This window comes from Pteropus medius, unplaced genomic scaffold, assembly GCF_902729225.1.
Source record: "Pteropus medius unplaced genomic scaffold, Ma_sr-lr_union100, whole genome shotgun sequence".
Classification (NCBI taxonomy): domain Eukaryota; kingdom Metazoa; phylum Chordata; class Mammalia; order Chiroptera; family Pteropodidae; genus Pteropus; species Pteropus medius.
The window spans coordinates 24,128,059-24,141,833 of record NW_024347791.1 but is presented as its reverse complement, the minus strand read 5'-3'; the positions used below and the strand labels follow the sequence as shown (position 1 = coordinate 24,141,833).

At 34.6% G+C, this 13,775-nt stretch overlaps 1 pseudogene; it reads right to left on the bottom strand.

Moving 5' to 3' along the window:
* Nucleotides 1-1,056: 1,056 nt before the first annotated feature.
* LOC120615228 (uncharacterized) lies at nucleotides 1,057-1,174 on the bottom strand (annotated as a pseudogene).
* Between the last annotated feature and the right edge of the window lie 12,601 nt (nucleotides 1,175-13,775).

Here is a 13,775-nt window from a genome sequence, read left to right as displayed (position 1 = left end):
TAAAATGTTTATTCACAGCTAAAGAAAACTAACCTCATATAGATATAAAATATTAAAAAGTAGGTAATGTATATTATTAAAATATTTACACTGTTTTATTAAAATATTAGCTTGAAATTATTTGTCTTTGTCTTATTTGCATAAAGCCACCTTAAAATGCCTCAATGGTTATTTAGTAGATATTTAAGTTTATTGATGGAGAATACTTGATTTACTTTGAATTAAAAAAGAAGTGAGTCAATCAATACATACTTCCTTACATAGTTCCAACTATGTTATGCTGTGAATAAGATTTTAATAGCATGTTATATTACAAATTTAGACTGAGATCCTACGGTTATAATGACAACATTCCAATTACTGATTAACACATAAAATTACCCAAAATTAAATATCCAAAACCAGTCTGGTGATTTTTAATCCCCTTTCCCACAGCTAGGATTTAAAGGCTGGAGATTTAGAGAAGGATTTAGAAAGGTGTTATTCTGTTCTCGGAGTGTTGCCTCTTTTTTCACAGGTAAGTAATAAGGGATGCCTTTTCCTCTCCTCAGCCTAATGAGAGGATTTTCTGCAGGGCCCCCCCGGAGAACAAGATGTGGCCCCCCTGCAGTTGGGGCATGTCGCACTAGTGTATAACTCCCACTGGAAAAATCTAACGTAGCTTTGTGCTAACAATATAGAAGTCTGAAAGAGAAGACATGAAGAATGTATGTACATATTTGTATTTGGGTTTTATTTATTTGTGCCATTTTAAATAATGAATCTATATTTTTTAGTGAGATACCTGAAAATTGATATTATATTTTACCTCACTGTAATTACATTATATAAAAGCCCAAAGCAAATGGAGAGGGTATGGAGGGAGAGAAAAACAGGGAAAAATACAATTCGTGTTTTACTAATAAATAGTAAATTTACTAACAAATATTGAATAAAAAGAAAAATAGAAAAATAATGAATTCTTTTTTTTTTTTTTTTTCTTTTTTAGGGGAGGCAACCTTTGGTTGACCTCACAGATTGCAAAGACCTTGTCAGTTTACAATCCCTTATTTTTTACACCTACAGCACCTGGTCTTCCTAGGTGGTCTCCCATCCAAGTACTAACCAGGCCCGACTCTGCTTAGCTTCTGAGATCAACAAGATCGGGCTTGTTCAGGGTGGCATGGCCATAGACAAATAGTGAATTCTTAAGAGAATGAAGCAAATGAACTCTGCAATCCTCAGAGAGACAAAAAAAAGCACACTGAAGAACCACATTAGTCAAAAGAAATTATTTTTCCCAGAATTGGAATTCTAATGTTATAACTGAAACAAACAGAAGGTCATAAGGACTATAATGAGCTAACAGTGGCCAGGGAAATCGCCCACAGTGATCAACTCCTCAGAAGACAGAGGGCCAGGAGCTGGTGAAACTTTTATCTTATTTAGTTTTATGCTTATGAGAACTCAAAACAGAAGAAATTATAGATGGTTGGTATTAAATATTAGCTAGAAAAAATATTCTAACACAACAGAAGGAGCTTGTGACAAGTGTTGAGTGCTTTTCAAATATTTAGAAGGTTTTATTTCTTCAAATAAAAATAGATTCATCTGAGTTCCTCTATGGTAGAAATATCACATTCATTACCTGTTTTTCTTTTACATTATAGGTACTTTTCCAATTCAGTTCTGGCCCATTTCAACTAAAACTGAATTCAATAGCTGTCTTAAAATAAACAAATACATATACGCATAACAATTATAAAACATGAACACATTAAATAAGATTTTAAGATTTTTCACAATCAGAGGATAAAAAGCAATAACGACAAAAATACTTAGGATATTTCCCACACACATTTATTTTAAAAATTGTTTAAATTGCACAATATGCCATGCTAAGTGACAGACTTAGATTCTCAGAATGTCTGAGCAGGAGGGAACATTAGAGAGTATGAGCACTTTTGTGCTCACATTATAGCTGGAGGAAATGTGGCTGGCTGTGTTTGATGTCTAACGTCACACAGTAAGTCCTATGAAGAACTGTGTTGGTTCTGAGATAGGTCTGTCTACTTCAAGTGCAAGGAAAAAAATGGAAAGAGACAATGATACTAACCTACAAGGAAATAAAATTTCATTAGAGGAGCTCTAAGAGAATCTGCCTATGCTAGGGCCTTGGACTACTCTGTATGTGAAGGGTAGCTTAGGATAAGCAGTGTGCCATATATCTTCAAGGAGACAGATTCATACAGAGTGACAGCAAGATAAAATAGAAAACCAATAATACCCAATGCGTCATTACTTTTCAAATAACATTTTTGGTGAAATTGAATATCTTGAGCTCTGTTTTTCTCCATAGGATGGTTCCTTTTGGAAACTGGAGCAAAGATGAAAACGGGGCAGTGTTGAGAGCATGCAACATAAAAAGAGTCTGCTCGGGTTCCAAGATTGGGTTGGATGAGTTCAGGTGGGTGGTGGTCATACACTGCTTTGGTGTGCTACAATTAACAGACTGCCAGCAAATGATAAAGTAAGGAAGTGTGTTTTAGATTTTAGGTCCCAATTTTTCATTCAGCTTCACATCTGTGCAATAACACTTAAGCTAGATTAAGAATGAATAAACTATGGATCAAAGTATTTAAGTAAATTTCCATGATTATACAGCTATTGGCCTTATAAGACTTGATCCCTCATCTTGTATGCCAAAAACCAAGCTCTTTAATCATAATGCTCTCTAACTACCCTCTCGGGATTTTTTTTCATTCATGAACTTCAGGGAAATATGATTTTTAAAAAATACTTACAGAACTTAGGATCTTATAAATAGTTGAATCCCTAGATAGTGGGGAGAAGGTTGTGGTGAATGTGACTATAAAGGGGTAGCATGACAGAAATCTTTGTGGTGATGTAGTTCTGTATCTCAAAATATAAAAGCATCCAACTTACATACATTGTACCAATATTGATTTATCTGTTTTGACATGGTACTATAATTAGGTACAATGTAACCATTTTGAAAACTAGGTGAAACACCACACTTTTCTGTACTAGTTTTACAACTTCCTGTGAATCTGTAATTGTTTCCAAAAAGTATTTAAAAAACTAGTTTCTATGTCTTAGAGTTCTGGTAATTGACGTAACTGTTGATCTCCAGGTCTCATGTCAGACAACTCATTCTAACCCTTATTTTGCAGACGTTTCTAGGGAATTTTCAATGTTTACCTAAGATTTGAATCAAACTAGAAGCTTTCTACATTTTGATTTTGACTGCTATGGGAATATTAGCACTACGACTATTACCGTATATAATAACCCTCCATATATTCAACATGACGTACCTTGTTAAGGGTTCTGTCCCCAAAAACAATATGTTGATATCCCAGCTCCTATATCTCTGCATGTGACCTAATTAGAAAATGGGTCTCTTTGCATATGTAATCAAATTAAGATGAGGTCATACTTGATAAGGGTGGACCTTCATCAAATATATTGGTGTCCTTATCAGAAAAGGAATTCAACTTTTTCTGTCTGGTTTATTTCACTTAGCATGATTATCTCGAGGTCCATCAATATTGTCGCAAATGGCAGTATTTCATCTCTTCTTATGGCTGAGTAATATTCCATTGTATATATGTACCACAGCTTCTTTAGCCAATCATCTATTGTAGGACATTTTGTATGGTTCCATGTCCTGGCCACTGTAAATAATGCTGCTGTGAACATCGGTGTGCAAATATCTTTTCAGATGTGTGTTTTCATGTCTTTGAGATAAATACCCAGTAGAGGGAATGCTAGATCATATGGCAGATCAAAACTACATGATGTCATTTATATATGGAATGTAAACCTAACGGGACAAACAGGACAAATAAGTAGATACTCATGGATATGGACAATAGAATAGTGGTTACCAGAGGGTAGGGGAGAGGTAGGAGGGGAGAGGTAGATGGGGTAAAAGGGGTCAAGTATGTGGTGACACAAAGAAATCTAACTATGGGCAGCAAACACACAATGCAGTAATGTATATATATATATATATATATATATATATATATATATATATATGTATGTATGTATATATATATCCAGTAAGTTTCAGGTGTACAATTCAACAGTAAGGCATATATATACATACATATATACATATATACATACATATATACATATATATGTATATATATGCCTTACTGTTGAATTGTACACCTGAAACTTACTGGATTTCATTAACCAATGTCATCATACTAAAAAAAAAAGGAAAAAGGAAAAAGAAAAAAAAAAGAAAAAGAAAATGAGAAAAGGCACAGTGAAATAAAGGGAGAACACCATCTGATGACAGAGATGGACATTGGAGTGATGCAGCTGCAAGCCAAGGAATACCAGGGAGTGATGGCTATCACCAGAAGGTAGGAAGAGGTAAGGAAGGATTATTCCTTCAAACCATCAGAGAAGCATGAGTATGCCTACACATTAATTTTGAACTTCTAATCCTCAGAACTGTGAGTAAATAAATTTCTGTTGTTTTAAGCTACCCAATTCATGGTAGTTTACATGGCAGCCTTAGGAAACTAATACATATAAGAGGTTCATAACCTTTCCTCAAAATACCATATTACTGTAATAGAAATAATGTTTATTATAGAGAAAATAAAAAGGAATAAAACTAGTGGATTCTTAAGACTTTCAGTAAGCGAATCTTTTTAAAATGATTGTAAGAATTATTTTAAGCATAATTAACACAGACCTTTTTCATGTAGAAAAAAATGCAAAATAGAAGCTGTATCTTTCATATTATGTCTTTCATGATAACTTTTTAGGTGAGTTCACATTTTATCTAACATAATGCAAATCATAGAACAATCTTTAAAAATCAGAAACAATTTATTTAGTCTATGAGATGCTAGTTTTTCAATCAAGAGCTCTAATTAAATACTGTCTCCTCCCCACACATACACACAAAAAAACTATAGGCATCTCTAACAATAAAGTCACAGCAATTTGTTATATTATGAGAATATGTTTGTTAATCAAACAAAATATCAAGTTAATGTATTGTGTTAATATTTAGCTAATGGATATATTCTTGATTGTGTGAGCATCAGCTGTGAGGGTTTTGTTAAAAAAAAAAAACTTTTTCAAAGAATTGCTGACTAGAATTATAACCACTGAGTCTGCAAATCTCATTAAGGAAAAGGTACATCCAGTAAACAAAATGCTTTCTTTGATTAACTCAATAAAATGACTTTCCGACAAAGCTTCGTGTCATAACATTTTGATAGATATTTAAGTGAACATAAAAACTAGTTTTTAAAAAACCGATACCATAAATCATTTGACTTATTTCATAAATAATTATTAAAGGCAATGCTAGAGTTTTGATAATAAAAAATACCTCTTAATAATTTCTTATATTTTCATGAAGTTTAACCAATTGCCAAATGTTTTTGTGTAAATTATCTCAATCATAGTCACTAATATGTAAATCAGTGGATATTCTTTTCTATGGCAGATGAAACTGCATTAGAGGAATAATGTGACTTTTTCAAGATAATTAAAATAGTGAAAGGCAGACAATTGCACTCCATTACTAGTGCTCTTTTCATTTCTGTATGGATGAGTGCCAGTCCATGATGTCTTACACTCTAATGTGCTGCTATCTGATCAAAATGCCTTCTAACTTTTTCACTCTCTTTCTTCAAATATATTTGCTTTCCAGGAACATGAAAACAACATTTTTTGTTAGATCATTGTCTATCCCATTGTTTTAACTATTACACTGGCCAAATTCTCTGCTTAATTGCCTTCAATTTTTTTTTAAACTGGATAAATTGTTATATTTTTCTCTATATATCATTCTATCTAGATAGTTAATCCTCAAAGGACAAAATCATCCAAACTGAAAATTGAAATCACTAGAAATTATAAATTTCTAATCTCATTTGCGTCTGTCACTTATCAATTCCTTTTGAGTTGGCCCTCTCTCGTACTTCCATTCAGAATTTCTTTTTTTTTTTAAACTTATCTGTCCATATGTGTTCTTTGTTTGTTTGTGTTTGTTTGTTTGTGGTCTTTTTGGCAAAAAGTGGAAGTGGGGAACAAGGGTAGTTTACAGTTATTCCTTTTTTGAGGTATAATTTATATATAGTAAAAAGCACAGATCTTAAGCATTCAGTTTAATGAATTTGGACAACTGTATACATACATGCAACACAAAACAAGATATAGAGCTTTTCCATTCCTCCAGAAATTTTCCAGATATACTTTTCTAGTAAACATCTGTCTTCCAGAATTGAGTTCAGGAAAGAATGGAAGAAATGTTATTTGAGACAGCAAGTTTACACAGCTATTTCATTGATGCTGCTATGCTTTCAAATGGGTAGTCAACAGAGAATAATGGATATTCCAGAGAATGCATTTTAAGATGGACAAAATAATTATGTATGTAGCCGGCAATGATCACTAATAAGGAAACATTAGTGCAGAATACAGTGGAGGTGATTGAAAAACTGGCATATTTTAAAAGGCAAGAGGGATAGAATCTAGTACACATATGAGTAGACTAGCTTAGGTAGACATAGAAACATCAATTTTATATGGCAAGATGTAAAACACACAAGGGTGTGTGGATATAGATGGATTAAGTTGGTAAGGCTATCAGAAAAAGCAGGTGGTAATTTTATTTTTCCTGACTTTTAATGACTTTTAATAGTGAAATTAGAAGCATTATCATCAACTGAAAATGGGGTGGAGAAAATTAGTTGGCATTTGGGAACAAAAGAAAAGAGATAGTAGAGTCTTCTTGTATAAGGGAATAAATATAACAGGAAAACATATCAGGATTGTTCATATTGCACTAAGTATTTATTCTGTGTAATGAGTCATGAATTTAAAGGAAACACATTGGCATGGTTGTATGTTTTCCTCCAACAATATTTGTTCTGATGGACAGATGATGAGGCAATATATAGAGAGAGTTTTATATATTTAACATTGATATTTTATATGTAGGCATAATAAATGGCAAAGAAGCCAGAGAGTTAAGAAACTGAGACAAAGGACTGATTACAATGACAGACCATTGACCTGAATTGGATAAAATGGAAATGAGGATAAGGGGAAGTGATGGTTGAATCAATATATGGTTATATCTTTTAAATAATCACACTATATGTGTGTCTGTGTGTATTAATTACAACTAAAGATATCATTTCCAAACATCAGAGGGTAATTGCTAAATGACATAATTCATAAATTTAGTAAATCCCATAAATTTTATTCCTTCTATTGTGTATCTTCCGATCCGTTAGACTTTTTTTTGTCTTCATCTTCTTAGACTAAGGCATTCTAATCTTAACCTACCATAAACTATCTTGATCATTTACCTCTATTTTTCTGAATGTTCCTTGCTGCAAATAGATCTTTTATTAGTGGAATAACAACTGCACTGTATTTTTTTTATGTTAACTTTTTGTTTGTTGGTTTATTTCTACCAAGAACATAGGCAAAAAAATAAAATAACAATTTCTTAAAATACTGCAAGTAAACACAAACAAAAATAGTTTATCCCTCCCATACAAAAATTTTAATTTTCCAATTTAAATTGAAATGAGCTTTTGTCAAGGTCAGAAGTGACTTCTACTTTACTAAATGCAGTGGCCAGTTCTCAGGTGAATATACTGAATCATCTCAAGCTTTAAACATAGTAGATCATTCATCATTCTTAAAATGCTTTCTTTCCATATCTTCTTGATTCTTCTCTTACTTAGCAGGCCATACTTTCTTCACAGAGTATAGTTCCTTTGCTTGTGGGTTTACTCAGGACTTATTCTCTTCTTTATTTATACTCACTCTATAGGTGATTCATCCATTCTCATAGTTTTAAATATAATCTATATGATGATGATGCCCAAATTTACTTCTCTGGCTCAGACCAGTTCCTGTGAACTCCAGATTCATATGTCTAAGGTCTTATTCAACATTTCCATTTAGATAACCAATAAATTATTCAAACAACATGTTCAAAGCCAAATTTCTGATTTTCTTTCTCAGAATCGTTCATGGCACTCCTCTTTATCTCTGTTACTGACAACTCCATTCTTCTGGGTATTCACTCCAAACATCTTGGAGATGTCCATGGTGTCTCTCTATCAGCAATTTCTGTTAGTTCCACCATCAAAATATAATGATAATCTAATTGCTTCATCCAAATCCAGAATTATCAGCTATTTCTATCCCCCAAAATTTGTATATTGAGATCCTAAACCCCAAAAGTATGGATCAGTAGGTGGAGCCTTTGGGAAGTGATTAGACCATGAGGATAGAGCCCTCATGAGTGGAGTTAGTGCTCTTAGAGAAGATATACTACAAAACTCCCTAGCCCCGTCTGCCCTGTGAAGATACAAGAAGTCTGCAACTTGGAAGAGAGCTCTCACCCAATCTTACTGTCACACTGATCTTGGATTTCCAGCCTCCAGAACTGTGAGAAATAAATGTCTGTTGTTTATAAGCTACTCAGTCAGTTGTATTTTACTCTAGTGGCCCATATGAACTAAGACATAAAATGTTCCCAGCCCACTACGATTCCTTACCTGGATTGTTGCTATGGCCTCTAAATGTTCTTCCTGCTTTTGTCCTTACTCTTCTAAAGTCTACTGTCATGACAGTCAGTGGAATCCTTTTAAAACATAAATCAGATCATTTCGCCACTCTGTTGAAAAGTTTCTGTTAGCTTCCCTTCTCATTCAGAGTGAGAAGTCCTTACCAGGACCTACAAGGTTCTATAGGGTTTAACCCTACTGTCTCCCTGATCACATTATCTCCTCTCCTACAACTCTTTTTCTCACTCACTCAAGACAAGTCATATTAGCCGTCTTGTTCCTCAAATACCCCAAGTATAATTCCACCTGAAGACCTCTGCACTTGCTGGTCCTTTTGCCTGGAATGCTTTTCCTCATGATACTCACATAGCGAACTACACACTTCCCTCAGGTCTCTGCTCAAATGTCACTTTTCCGGAAAAGCCTTCTCTGAAAAACCATATACTCCTGTCCACCTGAAACTTATTTAACATACTAAACTCAAATTTTTTTATCAAGTGTTGTGTCCTTGGTTCATTTTTAAGAGAGGTATACCTAGCATTCTGGTCCAAGGGGCCAACCTAAATGTGGCCTTGAATTAGACACAAATTATTGTGCAAGGTAGGCTTCTGATTTAGGAACTTGAGTCTGATAATAGTCAATAGTCAAAGCCCATAGGCAAGTAGGTAGCCAATGGCCATTCGTGGTGATCCCTGTGGTGTAGAAGTTCCAATGACCTCCATAGTGGTCAGGGTCAAAGGACACTGGTAGCACATTAGCTGGATCTCCCAAAGCATAACTCTGCTATTACCTAGCCAAGGAGCCAAGCTAAGTAGCTAATTCAGAACTCCCATCCTCACGAAGGAACCTTAGTCTAAAATCCTAATCAGGATACAACCAAAATACACAGATTGTAAAAACATTGTGGAAATTAGGTTAAGGCTGTGGATCTGAGTAAGCCTATGAGTTCAGGGTTCAATCTTGCCATACAAAATATTAGACTGATAATAGTATGACTAATTTCAAGCCCCATAGGGAAGGGTATTTGAATCTACATATACACTGCCAATATTGATCAGGATTATCTGAGCCTGTCAAATGCAAAGTCTGTAACACAGAGGCCTAACACAGTTCTGGACTCCCTTAAAATTCCTTATTTCTTTGGGCTGGATATACATTTTTAGGGAAGGAAGCAAAACTTATAATGCCTAATATAATTTGATGAGTAGCAACAGAAATAATAAAATGCATAAGGATTAAGGGCAAAAGCAATATATATTTAATTCTCCTAGAATCTTTATTTTGATTATACTACTGCTAGGCACTTCAAAGTCATAACACAAATATGTGTTGAAGGTATGATATCTAGGTTAATAGTTATCTGAAAACTTTTTAAAGTATATTAGTAAAGATATTAATCAAAATGTAAAGATAAAATGTTATATTTGACTTCTTACAAATGAAACTTCACCATGTCAGAAATAACCTCGAGTTCCTTTAATAATCAATGATAAACCAGAAAAGAATTCAATGCATGTGGTAGACAAATAGCACTGTTAATCTTTTATGAGAACACACAGATCTTTAAGATGAAAACATATGCCTCTACAGAAAAATGTGCAAAAAGTATTAAAAAGAAATTCACAAAAGATAAATGTTAATGACCTATGAACATACAAAGTGTTTCTAGCCTCATTAGTATTCAAAAACACATAGTAGAATAATGTAAAAAAAGTTTTCTTCTAAAACTATGGTGTTCAAGGGTAGCTAGAGTTAAGGTTAATTTCCACTCTCTGTTCCAATGGTGTAAATTGATACAGCTTTCCAGAATTTCTGTAGACAAAATTATCAAGTGTTTTAAATATGTTTATAATATTTGACTCAGTAGTTGTGCTTATAATAATTTAACCTAGAAAACATGTCTTAAGTTATATATTTATAGAGACAATATTATCATTTGCAGTAGAGAAATTTATAATAAGGAAACCCAAAAACTTTGAGAATTTTTAATAGAATAACATTTTTTCTGGTGATGGTATTCTGAAGTCAATAAATTGCATAAATAATAGCTAATAACAATGTACAATACTAAACGCAAATAATAATTTATACATACACATAAAAATAAATTAAATTGTGAATTGCATTTAAATTTTTAGATGGCATGGGAGGAGAAAAAAATGGTGTAGATGATAGAGGCTCTGTTCCTCCCTCAGGTGACCAAATCAAAGTTATGACAGAAACGAAGAGAAGCAGCAAAGAAAAAATGCCTGGGATCTGGATGAACAAGCCATACAACTAGGGAGAAATCCAAGAAAACACTCCGTAATGGCAGAAGGCAGGACGGGGCGAGGACGCGGGGAGATCCAGTCCCCAGCGGCTGAGTGAGACGGAGGCTGAGGCAGCAGCAGCGGCAGAATCCTCTGAAGGAGGCTGTGTCTGCGAGCAGATTTTCGTGGTGATGGACCTGCTCACTCTGAGCACCAGTACCGAGTCAGCTGTGCACAGGGGGCATGAGGGACTTACAGAGTAATATTGTCGGAGTGAGGATTGAGGGGAGACTTGCTCAGGACAGTAGTGCTGGCAGTATCCGTTGTTCCCTATTGAGCCCCCTCCCCTCCCATTGCGTGGACACAGTGCCGCCATAGCTGTGATGTCATCAAACTGGATAACAGAGGTCACTAGTTCAGAGGATTCCCTGAAACCCTGCCTCCACCAACCTGGGCCCCACCCTAGCAACACCCACGTATCTCCTCAGTGACTAAGATGTGCCTTGATGAGCAGAGCCTAGACTCACACTGGAGGCAGCTGGCCAAGGTTTCTGGTGTGAGGCAACTATAAGCACAGCATCTGTGGATTGCTTGCTGGATCTTGACAGGTGGCCCCGGAAGGGCACAGGCTTGGGCTAAATTTGGCCTGCAGCTGAACCTCTCTCAGGACTGTGCCACTGGATACCTACTTCACAAATCCACACTAATAAGACTGGGAGACTTAGGAGCTTTGCTTAGTACATAGAAACAGACACGGGAAGGCAGTCAAATGGGAAGACAAAGAAGCAGAAACCATATGACAGAACAGAACAGAGATCCAGCTATAATGGAGTCAAGTAATCTAACAGATGCAGAGTTCAAAACACTGGTTATAAAGATGCTCAATGATCTTTTAGGAAACGTAGAGAACTCCAACAAAGAGATAAAAATAGAGATGGAGATTATAAGAGGGAACCAGTCGGAAATGGAGAACACATGAGAAATATATTAAATGGAATAAACAAAGGAATAAACAAAGTGAATAAAGAAGAGGATCACATGCTCTGTCTAGAGGACAGGAAAGCCAATCAGGACACTCAAATAGAATGATTAGAAAAAAGAGGCCAAGACTATAAAGACGATTTAAGGAGACTATGAAACACTATTAAGGCTCCAAATATTTGTCTGATTGACATAAGTGAAGAAAATCAAGATGTTGAACAGCTGTTTGAAGAAATAATGATGGAAAACTTTCCTAACCTGGAGAAGAAAATGGACATAAAACCCCAGGAAGCTCAGAGGATTCCAAAAATCAGGGATTCAAAGAGGCCCACACCAAGACACACCATAATTAAAATGCCAAAGGTTAAATACAAAGAAAAAAAAAAACTTAAAAGCAGTAAGAGAAAAACAAATAATTACATACAAGGGAAACACTCACATGACTGGCAGCTGATTTTTCAAGAGAGACTATGTAGGACAGAAGGGCTTGGCAAAAAAATATTTGAAAGAATGAAGACCCAGGATATACAACCAAGAATAATTTATCCAGCAAAGCTATCATTTAGAGTTGAAGGACAGATAAAGAGCTTCCCAGACAAAAATAAAGGAATTTATCACCACCAATCCAGAATTATAGGAAATGTTGAGGGACTTCTTTAAGAAGAAAAAACATGTATCAAAAACAGGAATAAAGAATGGTAACAACTACATTCCTATCAATAAGTACCTTAAATGGAAAAAAAATTAAGTGCTCCTACCAAGGGATGGAGTGGCTAAAAGGATAAGAAAACAAGACCCCTACATATGAAAAAAAAGGGAATGGAAAAAGATATTGCTGTGATGAACCTAGAAGGTATTTAAGTCAGACAGAGAAAGATAAACACTATATGATTTCACTTATATGCGGACTAAAAAGAACAAACTAATCAAAAGCAGACTCACAAATATAGTGGACAATGGTGATGGTCAGAGGGAGGGTTTTAGGGACGGGGAAGAATGGGGTGAAAGATTAAGGAAGTACAAATTACTAGCTGACAGATGGTCACGGGGATGGGAAGCATAGCATAAGGAATGCAATTAGTATTAATACATTGGCTAGGTGGAGGGTCAGGGGAGGGAGGGAGCAATTGGGGAGATCATTTTATTAACTATATAGATGTTTAACCTATGTACTGTATACTTGAAACTAATTAAAATTTTAAAAAATAGAAAAAATATAAAAAACTGGTAAAAAAATTTTAGATGGTAAGAATATCGTGGGTTTTTTTTGTTTTTTTTTTTAATTTTCTCTATTTTCTATCTTCCTCTAATGAACTCATTCTATTATGGTAAAAAAATATCTTATATGATAAAAGTTTGAAAAAAATTATGCCTAAAGGTACAGAGAAAAAATCCAATGCCATGTTGTCCTACCAAACGTTTTCCATTGTCACCGACAGAAAAAAAAAATTAGATAGAATCAGCTGTTGACAAAAATTATTACTATTGACTCAATATCTAACAAATTTTTTAAATAAAAACATTACTCTGAAAAGTATCAAGACCCTTAAAACACTAGTGAGGATTTGGACAAATAATAATGACACATATATAACAATTCAAGGTAATACAGGGTAGTTTCACTGCTCTAAAAATCCTCTGTGATCTGCCTATTCATCCTCCTTCCACTCCCTCATCCCCTGGAAATCACTGATCTTTTTACTGCCTCCATAAGTTTACTTTTTCCAGAATGTCATATAGTTGGAATCATACAACATGTACCTTTTCTGATTGGCTTCTTACAATTAATAACATGCATTTAAGGTTTCTCTATTTATTTTCATGCCTTGATAGCTCGTGTGTGTGTGTGTGTGTGTGTGTGTGTGTGTGTGTGTGTGTGTGTGTTTGATAATAAACCATTGTATGGGTGTACTACAGTTTATTCACTTATTTACTGAAGGGCATCATGGTGGCTTCCAAGTTTTGGCAATTA